The sequence below is a fragment of the Paroedura picta genome, chromosome 6 (genome assembly GCF_049243985.1).
Source record: "Paroedura picta isolate Pp20150507F chromosome 6, Ppicta_v3.0, whole genome shotgun sequence".
NCBI lineage: Eukaryota > Metazoa > Chordata > Lepidosauria > Squamata > Gekkonidae > Paroedura > Paroedura picta.
The window spans coordinates 87,175,551-87,196,498 of NC_135374.1; the positions used below are offsets into that span (position 1 = coordinate 87,175,551).

The window sequence follows — 20,948 nt, forward strand, 5'->3', positions numbered from 1 at the left end:
GGGAGACAATTTGCTTTTGCTTTTTCTTCCTGATGTTAAATTTGTATTGTTCTTACACTTTCCGAACAGAAGCACTATTTTCAAATCAACAGGTGTCCGTTGAATTAACTATCCCTTCTTTAAAGGACACTATAATTATTTTAAAGAAAAAAAGTGTTACATTTATTATGTTTGCTTAATGCATTTGAAGAGCAGAGAGAGATAGAGAAGTGTTCCCAGCAAGCCCCCCCCCCCAGCAGAAGTCCCCACTGCCAGGCACCCTCCACTACTCAGCTGGCTTACCAGAAGGAAGAGGAAGCCCCTAGCCAGTATCATACAGGAAGTGATGCCATAATACCAGTTATGTCTGTGCAATGCTCTGGCATTTGGCCAAAACTCTATGGTAAAACCAGATTCTACCATAGTGTTTTTCCTCAAATACCAGAGCATCACAGTGGCATTGCAGAATGATGATGTCACTTCCTGAGCAACATCAACGCTATGGCCCAGACCTTTTTCTTTCTCCTGGTAACTTCCCCCTGCATCACCTGGCAACCCTAAGAAGAGGGGAGGGGGAGAGAGAGGGCATTCTTCGAACAAATTGCCTCTTGCCATCCACCCTGTATTTAAGAAAACAAACAATTGGTACAATTCAGTTAAAGTAAGGCACACCTAGTTCTATAGAAATGTCTGTGACTTCAACACACATTAATGTCAATGAGATTTAGGCACACCCAAAATTTGTTGGACTAAATCCAATATTGCTTTTCCACATAATAAAAGTTACCTAGCAAAGCTTCTTCGGGAATAAAAGCTCAGTTGCAAGGAGAAAGTACTAAGGATTTCTATTTCCTTTTATAACATATTATTTAGCAGAAGTATAAATTTAGCAGATGAGGGGCAAAAATTGCATACAGGGAAACCTTTCCCAGTTACAGCAGTAGCACCCAGTATCCCAGAAGTATCACCCAATATCCCAGAAAGGACTCTGGCAGTGGGCTGCAGCTAAGTAGTAGAGCATCTGCTTAGCATGCAGAAGTTTCCTGGTACAATACCTGGTATGTCCAGTACATGAAAAAGATAAGCTAACACGAAATATGAAAGACTTCTACCTGAGACCCTGCAGAGCTGCTGCCATTCAAAATATTGACACCTGTCTGACTTACTGTTTATACTGCCAAAGTCATGGCAACCTTGCCTAGAAAATCTTTGAATTCATGATGCCTTTCTCCTCTACCTAAATTCAGAATTATCAGATTTTCTACTCATGGCACACAGCTTTCACACAGAACACTGCCTTCAGCCTCCATCATGATGGGCAAGTACAACCTGGTCTTCATTAATTAGAAGTAATCAAAGAAGAAAACTTCTTTGGCTCAACAATCATATATGTGTGGCTCAACAATCATCATCATATAGAGATATATTCCAATAAAGTTGACTTCAGCTGCACTAAATGTATTTCAGTCTTTGGAAGGAATGGTACATCATAAAGTAGAATAAGTTGGAAAATACCTTCACTTTAGCATCACAGAACAGAGTAAGTAAGAGATTTGCTCATTCATAAATTATAATTGTTTAATAATAATTCCTTCTCCTCTTATACTATATTTCTGTGCAGTTATGTATTTCAAGCAGAAGATCTATCACTAAATGACAATTACCAGGATTCTGTGGGGAAAAATAGAAGAACAGTTACAGAAGCAGAAGACCAGTATTCTGTTTTAGCTCAAGAGAGACAGATAATGCTAGGGAGAAATCTGCAACCCAAGATGATATCCTGAATTCATCCTTCTAGAGCTGGCTAACAAATATACATCCTTCTAGAGCTGGCTAACAAAAATAACAACCTTAGATTAAGGTTGATTTCACCTTCAAATTATTTGCCCAGGAACTAAGTACTATCCAAGAACTAGTATCCTTTCTCTTAAATGCAAAACATTAACCTCTTTGATAACAGGGTGCATCTATTAATAGCAACATGTAAAAAAACCCAAACATTCTCCACTAAACTATTCAAGGAGGGTGTTTTTCAAGAAAGCCAGCTTGGTGTAGTGGTTAAGAGTGGTGGCCTCTAATCTGGAGAACCAGGTTTGATTCCCCAGTCCTCCACATGCAGCCAGATAGGTGACCTTGGGCCAGTTCCAGTTCTCTCAGGGGTCTCTCAGCCTTACCTTCACATGAACTCTGATGCTGGAGAAGGCTTCTGCAGATTTCATGGACAGTGAAAAGTAACAAACAAGGAAATACTTAAATGCATTAAGCCAGATATCACTGGAAGGCAAAATTATGAAACTCCAGCTCACTTACTTTGGCCATATCATACAATCCAACTTGTTCGAGAAAGCAATTATGCTAGGACTGATCAGTGATAAAATTAAACCAGGCTGACAGTGGTTAGACAAGATCAACATGGACACTGGCCAGAGCATTACAAAACTAAAAGCAGCAATTCAAGATCAAAAGACATGGAGATAACTGAGCCATAGGATTGCTAAGAGTTGGACATGACTGAATGGCTAACATCATCATCCTTGGATTCCACCCAAAATGTCACAACTTTAGTGAAACTAGAACCTCTGCAAAGAATGGGGAAGTCTGAGTATTTTACAGAGCTGACTAAACGGTAAAAATTAAGTAACAGGGAAAGAGAGCAGAAGAAAGGTGTAGGCCATGGTGTCTTCCTGAAAGGTAAGAAGAAGAAGAAGAAGAAGAAGAAGAAGAAGAAGAAGAGTTGGTTCTTATATGCCACTTTTCTCTACCTGAAGGAGTCTCAAAGCAGCTTACAATCGCCTTCCCTCTCCTCTCCCCATAAGAGGTGGGTGAGGCTAAGAGAGCCCCGATATTACTGCTCAGTCAGAACAGCTTTATCAGTGCTGTGGCAAGCCCAAGGTCACCCAGGTGGCTGCATGTGGGGGAGTGCAGAATCAAACCTGGCTAGTCAGATTAGAAGTCTGCACTCCTAACCACTACACCAAGCTGGCTCACCACTGCTTGCTGCTTTTGTGATTGGCATATCCACTTTACTATTGGGTATATAATACTGAAATGGCTAGTTGCAGTTCAAGATGCCTAAGCAATCCCCCAGCATTCCCCAACCCCCAGGCCGGGGACCGGTACCGGTCTGTGGATCAGTTGGTACCGGGCCGCGGCTCATCCTCCTCCCTGGCTGCTGCCTCGGGGGCTGCCCTGCCACTGTGCCGCTGGCTCACCTTTGGTGCTCTCCAGCGGCCACCATAGCTAGGGCTCCCCCTCGGCGTGGCACTGCACAGCTGCTGCTAGCAGCGCCCCCCAGCAAGCGGCAGGAAGTCAGGGGCATCGGCGAGAAAGCAAGTGGAGCGGGGGCTCAGGCAGCGGCAGCGACGTCCCTCATCAAAAGACTATCCTGCCCTCCTGGCCTCAGTAAAATTGTCAAGTGTTGACTGGTCCCCAGTGAAAAAAAGGTTGGGGACCACTGCATGCAAGATAAATTCTCTAGTATGCCCAAACCAACAATGCTATCTGATTCCTATGATTCTGAGTCAAAACAGGTTAGATGAACCCGGCACACCAGACTAGAAGTCCTCACTCCTAACCACTACACCAAACTGGCTCTTCTGTGAGAACAACCCATGCAAGCAGGTTCATGAATGTCTATTGGATAACCGTGGTTCTATGAAGGACAATCAATGCAAGTTAACTCTTTACACACACACACAGATTCATCTGGGTCATTTTCTGGTAGGGTTTTTTTTCAGGTAACTGTTTAAAAGAAAAGTTCTAAATACCAGCAAGGCCGAAGCAATAACTCTTCTATTTGGGAACCTTCTCTTTCTTACTCTGTGCAAGCTGTGCACCTGATCTCCCCAGCACAGAAAGGCACAGCCTAAAAATTTTAAATGGTCAGAACACTTCCCCACTCTTCACAAAACTTCCTCCTATGCAGAAAGCCTACTCCAGTCACTATTACTGATGGACTACGTATTACACTATTTTCTCAAGCACATGAATCTTGCAAAGGATAAAATACAATTAGAAATCTGCTTTGGTTCATTGTATAGATAAGCTCTCATTGTAATGATCAACAATTAACAAAACCTCTGGTATGTACAGCATTATTATTTTGGGGTGTTTCCGGTCATCTCATGTTTTCTCCTGTTATTCTATGACTGAATACACCCCAAAATACAACATGAGAAAGTCAAAGTAGTTTATGACACACAATTCTAATGTTCGCAACAAATCATAAAGATTTAGTGGTAGAGAAGCAAAATGAAGTTGAAAAGCAAAAATTCCCAGGATTTTAAAAAGAGCAGAAACTTATACAAGTCACTGTTGCTGACTGCTTGACAAACACATGATTATATTTTTGTATCACCTTCTGGCTAGTTATTTCCATGGCCCTAGCGATTTTTCTTTAAATTAATTCTTTATCAAATTATTCAGAAAAGCATAAAGGCTGTTTTCTATATCATACAAACGGAAGTAAGCAAAAGCAGCAGACCATTTGATGGAGTACAATAGAACAATGTTTGCACAGCTCAGTCCTGTCTCCCTGAGTAACCAAGAAGCCCATTAACACACTAAGAAGTTTGCCTTTGATTAGACTCAGAACATTTGATTTCCAGCTGCTTACCTGTACACAATTTTGTTTTGCCAGATTCAGTAGGACACAAAGGGCTGCATAGGTTTCAAAAGAAATCCTTCACCTCGCCAAATGTCTAAGCTGTAATGAAAGCAGAATGCTGGTGCTTTCAAGTTCACATGAAAGGATTCTGAAATAGCGTTGATTCCATCTGATTAAGAGGCACAGCCCTCTTCTTGAAAACAGTCAGGTATCATGCTACTCTACTGTGTGCCTTCCAAATGTATGCTCAACATTGCCTTGGGCCCTGCAAAGGATCCCCGTATCTGCCTCTGAATGATTTCAGTCAAAGAAGAAAGCACCACTATCCTTGAGTTGCTAGGAAACAGGAAGGGAGTTCCTGACCTGAATTCTTAGTAGAGTTTGTAGCTGCTCTGGAAGCTTAAGGTCTTCCTGATTCCTGAGGAAATAAAAGATATAACATGGAAATCCTCAAACATTTAATACCTTTTTTCTTTTCACAAGGGATGTTATAACATGAGTTTTAATCTCCTTTTGAAAAATCACAGGGGGAGGGGAGATTCCCCAAAAAGAATTACTGTATCTAGGACAAAATATTTGCATACTTTTAACCATATAATATTAATGTAATGATTCTGAAAGGTACCTAGCACCCTTATTATTTTATTTATTGTATTTATATACCGCCCTGCCCAAAGGTTCAGGGCAGTCTACATGAAACAGGAACGGTACAGGTAACTCAGTTTGTAATTGTCATTGTTTTAATGGGGTTTTAATGGGGAATTTTAATGGTTAATATATTGTATCTGTATTAAAATGTTGTGAACCGCCGCGAGCCGGTTTCCGAGAGCGGCGGTCATACAAATCAAATAAATAATAATAATAATAATAATAATAATAATAATAATAATAATAATAATAATAATAATAATAATAATGTGGTGATAACAATAACAACAATATAGTTATAACAATAAACCACCTTGTAGAATGGTAGAATACTGGAGAGAATATAGATATCAGTTCCCCTGGATAAAATGGCTGCCTTGGAGGATACGACCCGCTAAAGGTCCCTCCTCTCTCCAAAACTTGTTTTCCACAGGTTCCTTTTACAAATCTTGAGGAATTTCCCAATCCAGAATGGGCGACCCTAACCCTTATCCTAAATTCCTGGTCAGCATGGTGTAGTGGTTAAGAGCGGCAGCTTCTAATCTGGCGAGCCAGGTTTGATTCTTTACTCTTCCACATGCAGCAATCTGGGTGACCTTGGGCTCATCACAGCCCTGAAAGTGGTGCTCTTACACAGCAGTCCTGTCAGAGCTCTCTCAGCCTCACCTACCTCACAGGGTGTCTGTTATGGGGAGAGGAAGGGAAGACAATTGCAAGCTGTTTCTTCAGGCAGTTAAAAGCAGGTATAAAACCAAACTACTGTTGTTATTGTTATTATTGTAATTGGATAGCTGCTCTGTGAAATATGTGGGAGGGATAGTTGAAGATGCCACCTCTTATTGCCCAAATCCAACTGCTAGCAAATCCTGATTCCAAAGATACTACTCCATGTCCCTCTCTTGTTTCTGAGTTGGCAACTATGGTCAGTGCAGAATTGGCCTAAGAAGCTCCTCTGCAAACCCTTGATTTCAATAGCTTAACTTGAAGGCAAACACATGGATTTTAACTGAACAACTATGGGCATTTGGAAATGGGTCCAAGGCTTAAACCATAAATCTAATCAACCTAGAAGAAAATCTGATCAAAATCCTTGGAACTTCTAAATTAAGAAGGCACTCAAAAAATCCTTGGCATGATACAGAGACTAAAGAGATGTACTTTAAAAATAAAGACTTGACAACAAAGGCTCTGGGCAGGATACTTCTAAGGGCAGTCTTCTTCTAAGCAAGAAGTCTTGCTGTTTCAGGGAGCCTTCTACCAACGGAGGAAGACTGGTGACATCATGGAAGCAGATTCTTGCATTTGAATTAGGAACTATTAATTATTAGTAATTAGATAAATAAGATTGGGTTCCCCCCTCCCATTAGGGTTTTGGGCCAGTATTAGACTGTTCCTGAGCCATGAGGTGATCAACCCCTTCTGATATCATCTCCGTTCATTGAGATCTGCCAGATTTTAGACCGGACCAATGGTTCCCTGTGTGGGGAATGAGTTTGGTTGTTAACTATTACCACCATCTGCAATATTGTAGAGTTTTAGAGTTATGTTTTAATGGGGGGGTGTTTTATATTGTTGACATTGTTGTTTTATGGTTTGGATCTGTATTTTACATACTGTAAACTGCCACAGACCAGTTCGATGACAGTATAATAAATACTAAATAATAAAATAATAATAAATACAAATTAACTGCCATGTGATAAACATTCTTTGAGCAGGTACTAAATGTACATAACAGTCTTATGAGACATTAAAGACCAACACATTTATTGTACCACAAAGTTTCATGAACCAGAACCGGGTTGCCACCTGAGGGCTGGCAACCCTCCACGGCTTCTGGGCATTGCAGAATGCCATGACATCACTTCTGGTAGTATGATTAGAAGCGATATCATGGCATTGGCATGACGTGACTTTTTTGCCCAAATTTCTGGTGTACCAAGCAGCAACTGGGAACCAGGGGCAGGAAGTTTCCCAGTCCCCTTAGCCAGAGCCCAGTTCGTTAGGGGCAGGAGGCAACACGCTGGCTCCCAAAAGTTTATAAATGCCCTTATGGTACATTACTCTTGTAATTTCATCTGTAGCCTTCTCCCCCCCCCCCCGGCCCTTTACTTCATCCCCCCCAGCCCTTTACAACACACTTCATTGTTGTGGCGTGTCTGTATCTTATTTTGAAAGGATGTTTAAACATTACCATAGCAATCAGAGAGTGCTAGGGCAGTGGTTGAGAGTAGAGGAGTAAACTACCCCCCCACCACCGGGCCTCAGTAAAAGGCGTTGAGTGGTCCCTGGTGAGTGGTCCGCGGCGTTGAGAGGTCCCCGGTGATAAAAAGGTTGGGGACCACTGGACTAGATGATCCACAAGGTACCTTCCAACTCTATGATTCTATGATTCTAAGTTGTTGTGCTTATGACACAATATAATACAATCTAGCCTTGATTTCCCACAGGAAATGTCATTAAATTCAGATCACCCCCCCCCCACACACACACACACACACACAAATGACTTAAGAATGTTTTTGAAGTATTAAAAGTGATTCTAAAAGGATTAAAAGTCTTTTATTTCTTCTTCACAGCTGAACATTAAGACATGAGGTTTAGCCAGTCACAACTTAGCATATCACATTAATGCACTACTGAGAAATCACCTTACAATTTGGCTTCCCATGAGCCATTTGGAGCGCTGATTCCCAAGTGATGAAATGTAACCAAGCAACACTACCATTTTTGCTCTAGCCTATTGTTATTCTGACTTGAAAGAAAGAATCGCCTCTTACTTGCCACAAGAACAGCACTGAAAATCTGCCAAAGCCAAGCAGCCTAATTAAAAGATTCCCTCATTTAACTGCTTTAACACAGCAGATGTTAAACTGAAATATAATATAATCATAGGATACCTCAAAGAAACAGATACATTTCAGTTTTTCCACACTGAGTAATCTTTACAAGCAAAGCAATTTAAATTTCACCAACATACGAACTGCAGGGTAATGAATAATTCATTCAAGCAGTGAGACAAAACTAGGGACTGCTAGATAAACTAGATTATTAAATGTTATGAGAAATATGATGACAGTTGTACTCCCTCATAGAATTTGACAAAAAAATCTCCAGCTTTAACTTTAAAGTGGATACAGTAATGTGAGAAATGTAATTTGTTATTTGATTCCTAATGGTAACATGAGGCATTATTCCCATGGAAGCATTTGAATTCACAGTGATATCACTTTTCCCATGTACAAGATACGAACTGAAGTACAGAATATTTTCTTTATTAATTCATTTTATATATTTCTTTCTTACGGAAACCCAAGATGGATTAGAAAATGTAAAAACAATGCAATAAAACATATAAAACATGACTAAAGAATGAGAAATCAATGCATTAAAAACAAGTTAATACATATGATAAACAGCAAAAATAAACTACAACCCTATTTTCTCATTAAAAATGCCATCCTAAGCGAGCACACATTGGAAGCCATATAGAGCAGTGGTCCCCAACCTTTTTATCACCGGGGAGCGGTCAATGCTTGACAATTTTACTGAGGCCTGGGGGGGGTAGTCTTTTGCCAAGGGACGTCACTGCTGCCACCTGAGCCCCTGCTCCACTTGCTTTCCCGCTGGCACCCCCGACTTCCCACCGCCTGCTGGGGGGCGCTGCCAGCAGCAGCTGCGCAGTGCCACACTAAGGTGGAAGCCCAGCCATGGCGGCCGCTGGAGAGCACCAAAGGTGAACCAGTGGCAGAGTGGCAGATCAGCCCCCGAGGCAGAAACCAGGGAGAAGGATGAGGAGGAGCCGAGGCCCGGTACCAACTGATCCACAGACCGGTCCGTAATCTAGCTAGTTTGGTGTAGTGGTTCGGAGTGCGGAATTCTAATCTGGCATGCTGGTTCGATTCTGCACTCCCCCACATGCAGCCAGCTGGGTGACCTTGGGCTCGCCATGGCACTGATAAAATTGTTCTGACCTAGCAGTGATATCAGGGCTCCCTCAGCCTCACCCACCTCACAGGATGTCTATTGTGGGGAGAGAAAAGGGAAGGCGACTGTAAGCCACTTTGAGCCTCCTTCAGGTAGAGAAAAGCGGCATATAAGAATCAAATCTTCTTCTTCCTCTTCTTCTAATCTAGATGTAAGCTAGGGTTGCCAACCTCCAGATGGGAAATGGAAAAATACTGAACCTTTAGCCATATCAAATATTCCTCACAGTTCCTCTAATTATTCCTGTTCCATTTTTGAGTTTCAAAATTCACACAGAAAACTTGTCAAAACATGCAATGTTTTCTAATTAGTTTCATTGGTGGCAAGGACCTCTAATTTGTTGTTAATATAATGTTCCTTTGTTAACATGCTGGCACCAGTCAATGGCATTTAAATCCTCTAAATGTAATCTATAATTATTTCATCCTTGTGGCTTGGGGGACCTGGTTTACCTGTGGCTCAGCCTACATATTACCATCCCATTTGCTATCTGCAACTCTGAACAGTCACTCTCCTTCAATCTCCAGATGGGGCCTGAAGATCTGGAGTTTTAACTGATCTCCAGACTCCAGTTCCCCTGGAGAAAATGGCTGCTTTGGAGGATGGGCTATATGACAATATACCCTACTGAGTTCCCTCTGCTTCCCAAACCTCGCCCTTCCCAGGCTTCAACATCATATCTCCAGGAATTTCTCAACCCCGAATACAGCAGCCAGATCTTTTCTGCCCAGAAAGACCATGCTTGGCTAACTAGTTGAAGTTGCTAAAAGGCACTCCTGGCCACAACTGCTACCCAGCAGTAGACCTGGGTTCAGAAGCACTTCCAAACTATGCACCTGTACCTTCAATGGAAGTGATACCCCATTCAGAATGGGTGGCACTGAAATCAGACTTCCACCTCACCAATAGCACTTCCTTCTTGCTGAGATTCAGCTTCAGTGTATTAGCCTACATCCATTCAAAAACTTCCTCCAGGCAGTAGTTCAGAGTTTCTACCTACCTAGGAACAGCAGAAAATGTGACGGGGCTGTCATTTCATATCGGGACAACCCAGACCAAGTCTCCAGATGACTTCACACTGCGGTTTCAGGTGATGTTAAAAAGCATAGGACACCTTAGGGGATCCCAAAGACCAAGAGGCTGAACAGCACTTCTACGATACCACCTTCTGAAGCCTATCCACCAGGTAGGACTGGAACCCCTGCAAACACTGCCTCTCAGTTCTAACCTGGAAAGGCAATCCAGAAAGGTACCATGATCAACGGTACTGAGGGCCACTGAGAGGTCCTGGAGAATCCAGAGTTGTACTCCTCTGTCCATCTACAGGTCAACAAAGGCAGTCTCAGTCCCATAACCAGGTCCAAACCGAGCTTGGAGAGGATCCAGATAAATTGCTTCATCAGGAGTGCTTGAAGTGATTCAGTTATCACTTGTTTAATTACCTTGCTCACAAAAGGAACACTGGAGATTGGAAGATAGTTATTGAAATCCCAAGGGTAGACTTCTTTACTAGTGGATGAACCACAGTCTGTTTTCAAGGCTGAGGCAACCACCCCACCCCTCAAGGAGGCACTAAGTCACGGAACCAGTCAACCTCCTCTAGTAGATTTACGCATATAGGAAGGTCATACAAGCACCCAAACCTCCAAGAACCCTATCCACATCCTCAGACTGAGCCAGCATAATGTGGTGATAAAGAGCAGCAAACTCTTTTTGCTGATAAAGAGTGATAAAGAGCAGCAAAGAGATTCCCCACTCTTCCACGTGAAGCCTACTGGGTTACCTCTCTTCCACATGAAGCCTATTGGGTGACCTTGGGCCAGTCAGTTTCCTCAGAACTCTTTAACCCCACCTACCTCACAAGGTGCCTGTTGGGGAGAGGGGAATGTGGAATGTGATTGTAAGCCACTTTGAGGCTTCTTAAGTAAGGGGAAAGTGGGGTATAAAAGCCTTCTTTTCTTCCACTTCCAATAAATGGCAAAGTACACCAAACAGTTGGATAAGTTGGCACCATCACTGCTAATGTAGAACCCAAGACTAAATTGATGTGAGAGATTTTATCTGCAAAGTGTTGAGCAAAAAAATCAGAGTGGGCCACCAAGTAGTTTGCGTCTTCCTGAAGCCAAGATCCCAACAGCACTGCTCTGCAGGACTACACTATGCAGATGCAAGGGGTAATGGGAAAGTATTATTTGTTTGCTACCATCACTGCCATGGAGTATACTTTAAAATGTGCTTTAGCCCTTGTCATACTGGATTTGTCTTCCACCACTGTTGCTCTAGCCATCTCCCTTGTATTTTATTTGCCTGTAGCTCATCAGTAAATTAAGGAGCTACCTGGAATCTAATGCCTAAGAGGGGGAGTTCCTGGGTGTGGTCATATCAGCCACGCAGGTCATGTCCTCATTCTCATAACTGACTATTGCATTTGTTGGCCACACAAAGGACCAAATCATTCGCCTAGTGAAATGAAATTTAAAAAATTTGAATAGGCAGTAAATCAGCCCAATTTAGATTTTGGTATACACCCATAACAAATGCAGGTATTAGTTCACATACATTCCTTCATTGCTGAATGGTGTTATAAGACCTTCTTGTTCCAACTCTTCCATTAATGCAGTATAATGAACACACCCATTGTTCTAGGGCACAGAAAAATGTCTTAAGCTATATTCTGAATTTCATACCAATGGCTCATGGGCATATTTATATAACGTTGTTTAACTGAAACAACAGAACAAATGAGCAAATATGACAATTCAACAGACACACCCACCCCCTGGCAACTCAAAATCACATTTTCACTAGTGAAAGCTAGTTAAAATTCATTGACAAGTTCATTTTGATTACTGTAAGGTGAGCCTACCCTATCTGATTGCAGCACACTCACATGTGCTGAACAGATTTTTTAATTCAGCATAATGATATCTTCAGAAGGGGATGCAAACATTGCTTAGAATGTAGAGAACATGTTAGAAATACATTCTAATTTCATGGCACTAACCTTGAATGACATGTATTATCCTGAACATTCAGTGAAATTCTAATTGTGTAGCTAACATGGTGGGCTGTGGGCTACTCGCCCACTCCCAGCTCCACACCCAACGTCTCTTTACGCCTTTACATCTCTTTACGCCTTTACGCACGTCTCTTTACGCCTTTACGCACGGGGATTTTTGTTGCAAATTGTTTGCGGAATGAAAAATCGCCATTTAAAATAGTGGAATTCGTCGTTATGCATACCTGCCTTTGTAGTGGAATCAGTTGCGTTTTTTAGCGTTTCCCACAGGCTTCCGGTCTCGGCAGAAATCGCTAGAAAGGAAGCGCTATTGCCAAGCTCGTCCCGCCCCTGGCCGTCAAGCAGCCAATGGGCAGCTGTTAGCATGCTCCCAAACAGCCCCTTTCCCTTTAAGAAAGGTTTTTTTAAAAAACAAACAGACCCATAGCAACGAATCTAGGTAGATTCGTTGCAACGGAGAGACCCATCCAGCTGCCTAATGTGAGCTGTCGTTTGATTGTATGATCGTTGGCACGCTGCCTCGAGTGATAAAAAAAAAATCCCCCCCCCCCCTCACGGGCCCGATTTTCGGCTGAATTAATGTGTAAAAAATAAAGGGACTTTATTTCAGCAAACGGGCTTTTATGTGGTTTGTGCTTAGTGACTAAAGGTGAAGGACTGAAGCCAGGGAAGCCTCTAAACAGAAAGAGGCTCGCTGGTGCGTTTATCCCCGCTCGCTCGGAGAAAAAAAAATGGCGATCGCTTCGCCGGAAGTTTGGAGGACAGGCTCAGGAGGAGGGACTTTGAAGAACCCGCAACAATGGTAACGCACAGGTCTTTAGCGCTAGTGTTGCAGATTGGTTGCAGGAGTGTATCGCTATCCGGAGGGTGAATCCACTTTTCTGGATTCCCCTAAAAGCGCTACAACGAAGCGCTTTTTGCTGATTGGTTTCAGGAGTGTTGCAGATTGTCTGCGACGTCGTGCGTTAAGGCAAATTAGTAGCGTTTTCAATTAGCAACCATTGTGCTATTTTGAAGCCGTGCGAAATGGCCCCAAGTATTTTTCAACTCAGAGCTTGTGACTCTATTTGATTCCCATGCTATTTACAAAATCCAGGAATTTTAATCAAAGTCAACCCAGTGTTTTAAGAAAAACCTTGAGAGATCTCTCAGGGCCTACTAGCCTTGTAAAACAACTTCAAAAGGGTCTCAAAAGTAATTATCCATACTAGAAATTAAATTCTTATGCAAAAATTGCTAATTTTTCTTTGACCCTATTAAACAGGTACTTGTTGTTCAACTGCTTAACAACCCCTGTTAGGAAACTAAACAGCGAGCTAAATGCTAGTCAAGAATTGATCTAGTCAAATTGTACTACCAGATATATATTAGATATTTACTAGGAGCCTTCAATGATTGTGGACATTGCAAAAAAATTGCTGATTATTTCAGAGACAAACCTCTCTTTAATGTATACCAGTTGCAGTATACACATTTTCACTGTCATTCATATAACTCTGTTTGGAATTTTTATCTTTTGTTGTCTATGTATATTTAATTTCATGCCAATAAAGGTTTTCTGAAATTGTGGTAGGGGAGGAATCTACTAGATATTTCGGATATCTAGACATAAATTGATAGCCAGGGTAGAAATTTTGTTTTGTGGATCTTTTTTCAGTTTGTAATGGTTGTGTGTCGGACCATATTTTCAGCCTTTAGATATCTGTCATTCCTGAAAACCCAAGTTCTCCGTTCGACTAATATGATGACAAAAGGTACCCTAGTTAAGCGGGTCTCATTTAGGCCGGCTGGGCCCGACACAACTGGAAACACTGACTGAAGTTTCAGAAGGGTCGATGGAACACTGGAGGCCAACCTTAGGAACAAATGAATCCAAGCATAACACATTGTGAGGAGAACAAACAGCCTCTGGTCTGATCCTGGAACCCACCAGACCTGAGCAAAAGGGAGGGAAAAACATTCTAGCCATTGTCATGCCAGAATTATTGCATCACTTTAATCAGAACAAGATCAACCTGGCCCAAGTGTATCTAAATACTGTCAAACATCTCTCTCATTTACTTTTCTCGTTCATTCTCTTTTCCTTGCCTTTGTAGATTCTACACATGAGGACAGAGCTCGTCTCCTTGGCTATATAAACAACTCTGGAAGACAATAATCAGCAAAGCAGGATATCAGTATGCAAACATAAACAAGAGCTCTGTTTTGATTGTTCTAAGATCTCCATCATGAACACATCTCCATCTGCAATCTGAAGAGGTATAGATCAGAATGACTATTGTTATTCCTACCTCCAGACTGGTAGTTACAAAAGCCATATTTTATTCTCAAGGAAATTCAAAATTCTTTTCCCTGAAAGAATGCAATGCTGATTAGATCAAGCTGAGAAGCTGGCATATTTCTCATATAAAAATGCAATTAAAATGGCCTTATTATTCATTGTCAAGCTAAATAAGCTGATCCAATGTTTTTACCATGCATTGTTATATTAACTCTGTGTTTTTACCATTCCAAATAAGCTTACCAAATGGTTATTTTAACTTTTACTCTGCTTGAGACAGAAGAGGAAAAGTCCAGTTTGGTCATCTAAAAGCCTCCAATATATGTACATAATTTATTAATTTATGTAAGTCTTAAGTATGAAAGACAGCTATGCAATTCTGAGCTCTTTCTGAAATGTCTCCAATTAACGGTAACACATAAACTTTAAGCAAATCAGACAAGCGTAGAACAATTTTAATCCCTAAATAAGTAAATGGCTTGAAGGGACATAGTTGTACAGAATCAATGGACAATTCTGTTAGGTCTAACTGTGACATCAATCTGACTTCAGTAATGAACCTCTGCGACCCCATCATAAGAATGTAATGGGTTTGTACAATCGCTCAACAATTAGAAAACCTAGCAATACTCATCTGTGCCGAACAAAATCTTGCCTGGTCATTTTACAGTAAAAACTGGTTCATGCAATATTGTTCCCTGTCTCATGAACAATCCCAGCTACCCTCTAAACTTGGGTTCGTAATCTGAAGCATGAATAGAGTAATCAAGGATCTAAAGTACCAATGCAAGTGTGTTGTTTCACCACAATTGGTTCCCCATACCACCCAACCCTAACTCTGGCTAAACCTCACACATTTACTCATTCATCATGATAACTAAATGATACATTCATCGTGCTCCGTGCTGGAACAAATGCAGGAGGAAGGCATGTGTGTGAACCTAGCAACAAGCCAGTTGGGACACATTCTAATGACAGATGTAATGTATGAACGCTCCTGCCCTTCTTCCTGGCCACTACTTGATAGCCAAGAACACTGCAACAAGGGTGACTCCACAGGCATCTGCTAACCCTATCTAATGGCAGAGACAAAAAATGGTTACTGCACATAACAATAGAAACTATTTCAGATGTGTCAGTCAACTTCCAGTTGTTAATCTTCCCCTGCCCCCTTCCCAAATAAGCTAGTGTTGATGCTTTTTATTCTCTGTATGCGTTGGGTAAACAAAGCTTGGGTCAACATCTGAATTTTCCATCAAGTGTGAAGTTCTTGGGGAGTACTCACACTTGCATTGGACTGTAATAATGTTTTGTTATGATACAAATCAAACTGCGTAATTAAAGGGTAAAATAATGCCACATTTTGTGGGAAAGTGCCCATTAGCCTGTTCTGTGTTTGGGAGCACACACAGAGAAACCACCACTTCTGAACACGTTTGCATTAATGTTGAAGACTCCAGCTTGTACCTCAGCCTTTCCCTGTCAATAATTTCCCCCAGCAATCTAAGTATAGCGATAACTCATTCTGTTCGACACCCTCCCCACCAAAAAAACCCTAGCCCAAAATAGACATGATGGTAAATATAAGCAATAGCGCAGCTTCTACACTGATGAAGGGGGGAGGATGGCAGAAGGTGCAGAGTGCGAGGAACGAACTAAATGTGTGCGGTGGGGTGGCCTCTACTGGGTGGGAATAGGGCAGGGAAGAATCTGAGGGAATCTGTATGCTTTAGAATTACCTTCGGCTTGGAGTCATGAATATTTTGTTGGTCTTAAGATGCTACTGGAGGGACTCAAATATTGCTTTACTACTGCAGACAAATATGGCTACCCACATGAAATTAACTTTAGAATCTGTATCATTAGATGGAATACCTGTAAGTCTTTTGAGCAGAACAGTGTTAGGCAAATGCAACAATGACTGCTTTTTCTCTTGGCTGCTTGTGTTCAGGACAAAGTGTCCTTGTGTAGGAATGCAGACCCCTCCCCCATCCCCGGCTGGCAAGTCCTTACTGCAACAGGCCAGTCAGCTGCCTGCTACTCATAAGGAGAAACAATCCTTGCTAGATGTAGGCATGGCAAACCACATTTAAGGGGTCCAAGTGAAGGTATCTGACTGCCCTTCATGGGCTGTTAGAGAGGGAGCCAGCTGGAGGAGGAGAAGGAATAGGGTCTTGTAGAATCCCTCACCACCAGATTCTGAGGCTACTGGTACACCAGTGGGAGCTGTCAAAAGGCAGGCCTATGGAGGGGAGCCCCAATACCTCCTGCCTCCAGTGTGTGCTCTAAGTGTACATAACATGCCATAACAATGTGAATTGCCCAAAGTTCCACTAGGTTTACTGGTAGGGACATCTTGTTTGAGGACCACAACACCTTTGTTGGCATGTCATCCAGTATTGCCTCTGAAATAGTCAGACTTATATCTGTGAAGATTTGATGCTCCTTGTTGAAGTAGAATTTTCCTTGTTTCAAATTTCTGTCCTTTGTCCACCATATGAGGCACTGCTTGATCTTCGGGGGACCCTTTATTTCAGAATCTTGTTTTCTGGTAATTTGAGCCTGGAATAGTCTGAAGAATTCTTGGAATTGACACAAATGTATCCTGCCTCACTGAATAGCATCTGTGTTGGCCACCAACAGCCCAATGAGGCAGGTGAGATGCATGGGGGAGGATGACTTGCTTTTTATTATTGCGATTGTCATGTCTTTGGTCATAGAATCATAAAGTCAGAAGGGACCATCAAGGTCATCTAGTCAAACCCCTTGCAGAAAGCAGGAAATTCACAACTACCTGCCCATCACAGTAACCCCAATTCCATGCCCAGATGATGCCCCTCCCCCCAAAAAATTCGGAATCCATGGATAGTCTGGCCTGGAGGAAATTTGTGTTTCGAAACCCAAACTGGTAATCGGCATTTCCCTGGGAATGCAAGAAAGGGCCACAAGAACCAAGCATGGACACAATCCCTTCCACCCGACCACCTATAATCTGTCTAAATTCTAAAGGCAGGCGTCTATCCTGCCTTTGCTTAAAAATGTCCAAGGAAGGAGAACCCACCACCTCCCAAGGAAGCCTGTTCCACTCAGGAACTGCTCTTTCAGGAACTTCTTCTGAATGTTTAGCTGAAAATTCTTTTGAATTAATTTCATCCCATTGGTTCTGGTCCGACCATCTGGGGCAACAGAAAACAACTGTGCTCCCTCTCTATGTGACAGCCCTGAAAGTACTTGAAGATGGCTATCATATCACCTTAGTCATTTTTTTCTCTAGGCTAAATAGAACAAGCTCTCTCATCCTTTCCTCATACGTCTTGGTCTCCAAACCCCTCACCATTTTTGTTGCTCTCCTTTGGATGTGCTCCAGTTTGTCTACATCTTTCTTCAACTGTGGTGCCCAAAACTGAACACAGTATTCAAAGTGAGGTCTAACCAGAGTAGAGTAAAGCAATACCATCACTTTGCGCAATCTGGACACTAAACTTTTGATAGACCAAAATCCCAATTGCCTTTTTAACCACTGAGTCACACTGCTAACTCATGTTCAGTATATGGTCTACTAAGACCCCCTAGATCCTTTTTGCACATACTACTGCCAAGATAGGTCTCCTTCATTCTATAATAATGCATTTGATTATTCCTATCTAAATGCAGAACTTTACATTTTTCACTCTTGAAATTCATTTTAGCCCAGTTTTCCAGCCTGTCTTCTCTACTTTCTTAGGGGTGAAAAATAGATTATTCTTGTTCATGTCTCTTTTGACCCTTATCTGTTCTGGTCTCTGGGATGGATAGAGAAAACTGTTCTGCAGATTGACAAAAAATGAAGCTCTGGAGGTAATTGTTTTGTGCGTTCCTGAAACTGACTGTTGTTTTGATATGGACCTGATGTGCAGGTTGTCATGGGTACAAGTGTATGCCCTGGTGCCTCAGAGTCACAACAGGGTTTATAAGGAACTTTTAAAATACTCCTGAAGCAGTAGACAGTCCTAAGGGAAGAGTTCTGAACTATAGGTGGATGTTTTCTGCTTAAAAATTGAGGATACCTGTGATGGGCAGGAAAGGTTGGTGCACACAGGTGTGCTCTGTTAAGTTTAGTGAAGTCAGGAACTTACTCAGCTGAAGATCCTTGGAATTTGATTTCAGTGTCCTGAATTTGTTGACAAATTTTGGATTTAGTATTTAGTTCCTCTTCACTTTCTGCCATTAGAGTCGTATCATCTGCATATCTGAGGTTGTTTATATTTCTCCCTGCAATCTTGATCCCAATGTGTGACTCCTCTAATCCCGCCTTTCTCATGCTGTGCTCTGCATACAAGTTAAATAGGCAAGGCAACAGTATACAGCCTTGCCAAACTCCTTTCTCAATTTTGAACCAATCAGTGATTCCATGTTTGGTTCTCACTGTTGCTTCTTGGCCTGCATATAAGTTTCTCAAGAGACAAATAAGATGCTCTGGTATTCCCATCTCTTTAAGAACTTGCCACAATTTGTTGTTCTCCACACAATCAAAGGCTTTAGCATAGAATTTAGCAGAAGTAGATGTTCTTCTGGAACTCCCTAGCTTTCTCCATGATCCAGCATATGTTGGCAATTTGATTTCTAGTTCCTCTGCCTCTTCAAAATCCTGCCTGTACTTCTGGAAGTTCTCGGTCCACATATTGCTGGAGCCTAGCTTGTAGGATTTTGAGCATAACTTTGCTAGCATGAGAAATGAGTGCAATAGTGCGGTAGTTTGAACATTCTTTGGCATTGCCCTTCTTTGGGATTGGAATGTAAACTGACCTTTTCCAATCCTGCGGCCATTGTTGAGTTTTCCAAATTTGCTGGCATATCGAGTGTAGCACTTTCACGGCATCTTCCTTTAAGATTTTGAATAGTTCAACTGGAATGCTGTCACTACCACTAGCTTTAATGTTGCTCAGACTTCCTAAGGCCCATTTGACTTCACATTCCAGGATATCTGGCTCCAGGTCAGTAACTACCTCATTGTCTGGGGCTTTAGGGGAGTTTTATTGGGGATTTTATTCAGACTATTGTAACCCACCATGAGCCACTTAGGAGTGGCAAGTAATAAATTGAAATAATAAATAAATAACTCCACATTCCAAACCACTACACCAAGCCTCAGATGTTTTATGACCTTCATAGGTGTTTGGCATTTTTAAATGTTGGCGAACACAAAAAAATCCAGTTGACCAGAAGTCCGTCTGAGGGTTGCTCTATGTATCTAGAAAGGGCTTCAGATGGCCTCTCACCAGCGCTGCCTGCAAGTCATGCTTTGGCAGGCTTATTCGTTCTCTCTGGTCTGGCGTTTCGAGACCTCTGGGGGTATCAGTGCCATATCATGCAGTGATTTGTGGATGTCAGAAAGGTTGTTATAAATGCTGGTATAACTAGTATGCTCACTGCACCTTGGCAAAGGAAGCACTATCATTTTATTCATTTAGAGAAGCTTGCTGTGATAACTAGCACAAGAATTTCTTAAGCACATTTTTATGCAACTTGTACCTCTTAAATTGTAATTAATTATGAAAGGAAGTACTTCTAGATAAAAAGCATATTGGTAGGTGAATGAGGCGTTACCAAGGAATATTTTCTATATTATGATCCCCTTAACAATTATTTTAGTATTTCTTCAGACCTCCAGATAAAAAATTGAATACCCAATGCTCCCCCCTTTTTGGCAAAAGAATGCCTTTAAATTTATACTTCCTTTGAATTGTCTCACTTAATATTACTACTCCGTTACTCTATCTTTTACTTTAAAAAATGAATGATTTGTCTCTTACTTGACCCCTCAAATGTAACACATACACACAAGCCATACTAGGGAAAATGTACAAGCCCTTCTTAAACTGCCTAATTTCCCAAAGTTCCCCTGATAAATTTCTCAGAGAAAACAAAGTTACATGAAAGTAGGAATTGATCCAGCTCTTTTCACCTCCCAGATTCCAAGAACAACCCAAGGATAAGGTGGCATTCAAGACACATACCGCCTGTTCTTAATACTTCTTATTAATGAGGGTATTCTTACTTTGATCCTACAAAATAAATGCTAAGCAATTCTCTCTGTGTGAATCACACTGCAGGACCAGAAAGAGCCACCATAATCAGAGAAATGTCTCATATTTAACAGTCCAAATTAAAAGGAAAGAATAAAAGTTACAGCTAGCTTATGCAAGAAGGAAAATATGACAAGTAGGCCTAGGAGCTTCTTCTAAAGTTTTAATATCTAATAAAGCCCCCCTTTATTATTATATTATTTATTATTATTATTACAAAGGGGGGAAATATCTTTTTTTGTGCATTGTCTTGACTTAAATACAAAGCAGATTTATAAACAATCTTGGGAAACAAAATCCCTGCTTCAATGCTAGTGTTGTATTAAAATACCTGCTCCCTTCCTTGTGATAAGGCCACAAAGT

General features: G+C 41.5%; 1 protein-coding gene across 4 annotated transcripts in view; it reads right to left on the reverse strand.

Moving 5' to 3' along the window:
- Positions 1-20,948, reverse strand: part of CRACDL (CRACD like) — a 65,810-nt gene that overhangs the window by 40,952 nt on the left and 3,910 nt on the right. Inside the window, exon 1 of one of the 4 annotated variants that reach the window (XM_077343476.1) lies at positions 4,949-4,969. The exons of 1 other annotated variant lie outside the window; for it this stretch is intronic. The gene's annotated coding sequence lies outside the window, so the exon portion shown is untranslated. Of the gene's footprint in view, positions 1-1,494; positions 1,516-4,594; positions 4,871-4,948; positions 4,970-20,948 lie in introns of those variants that run through there. 2 more of the 4 variants (XM_077343473.1, XM_077343475.1) reach the window with 2 other exon arrangements.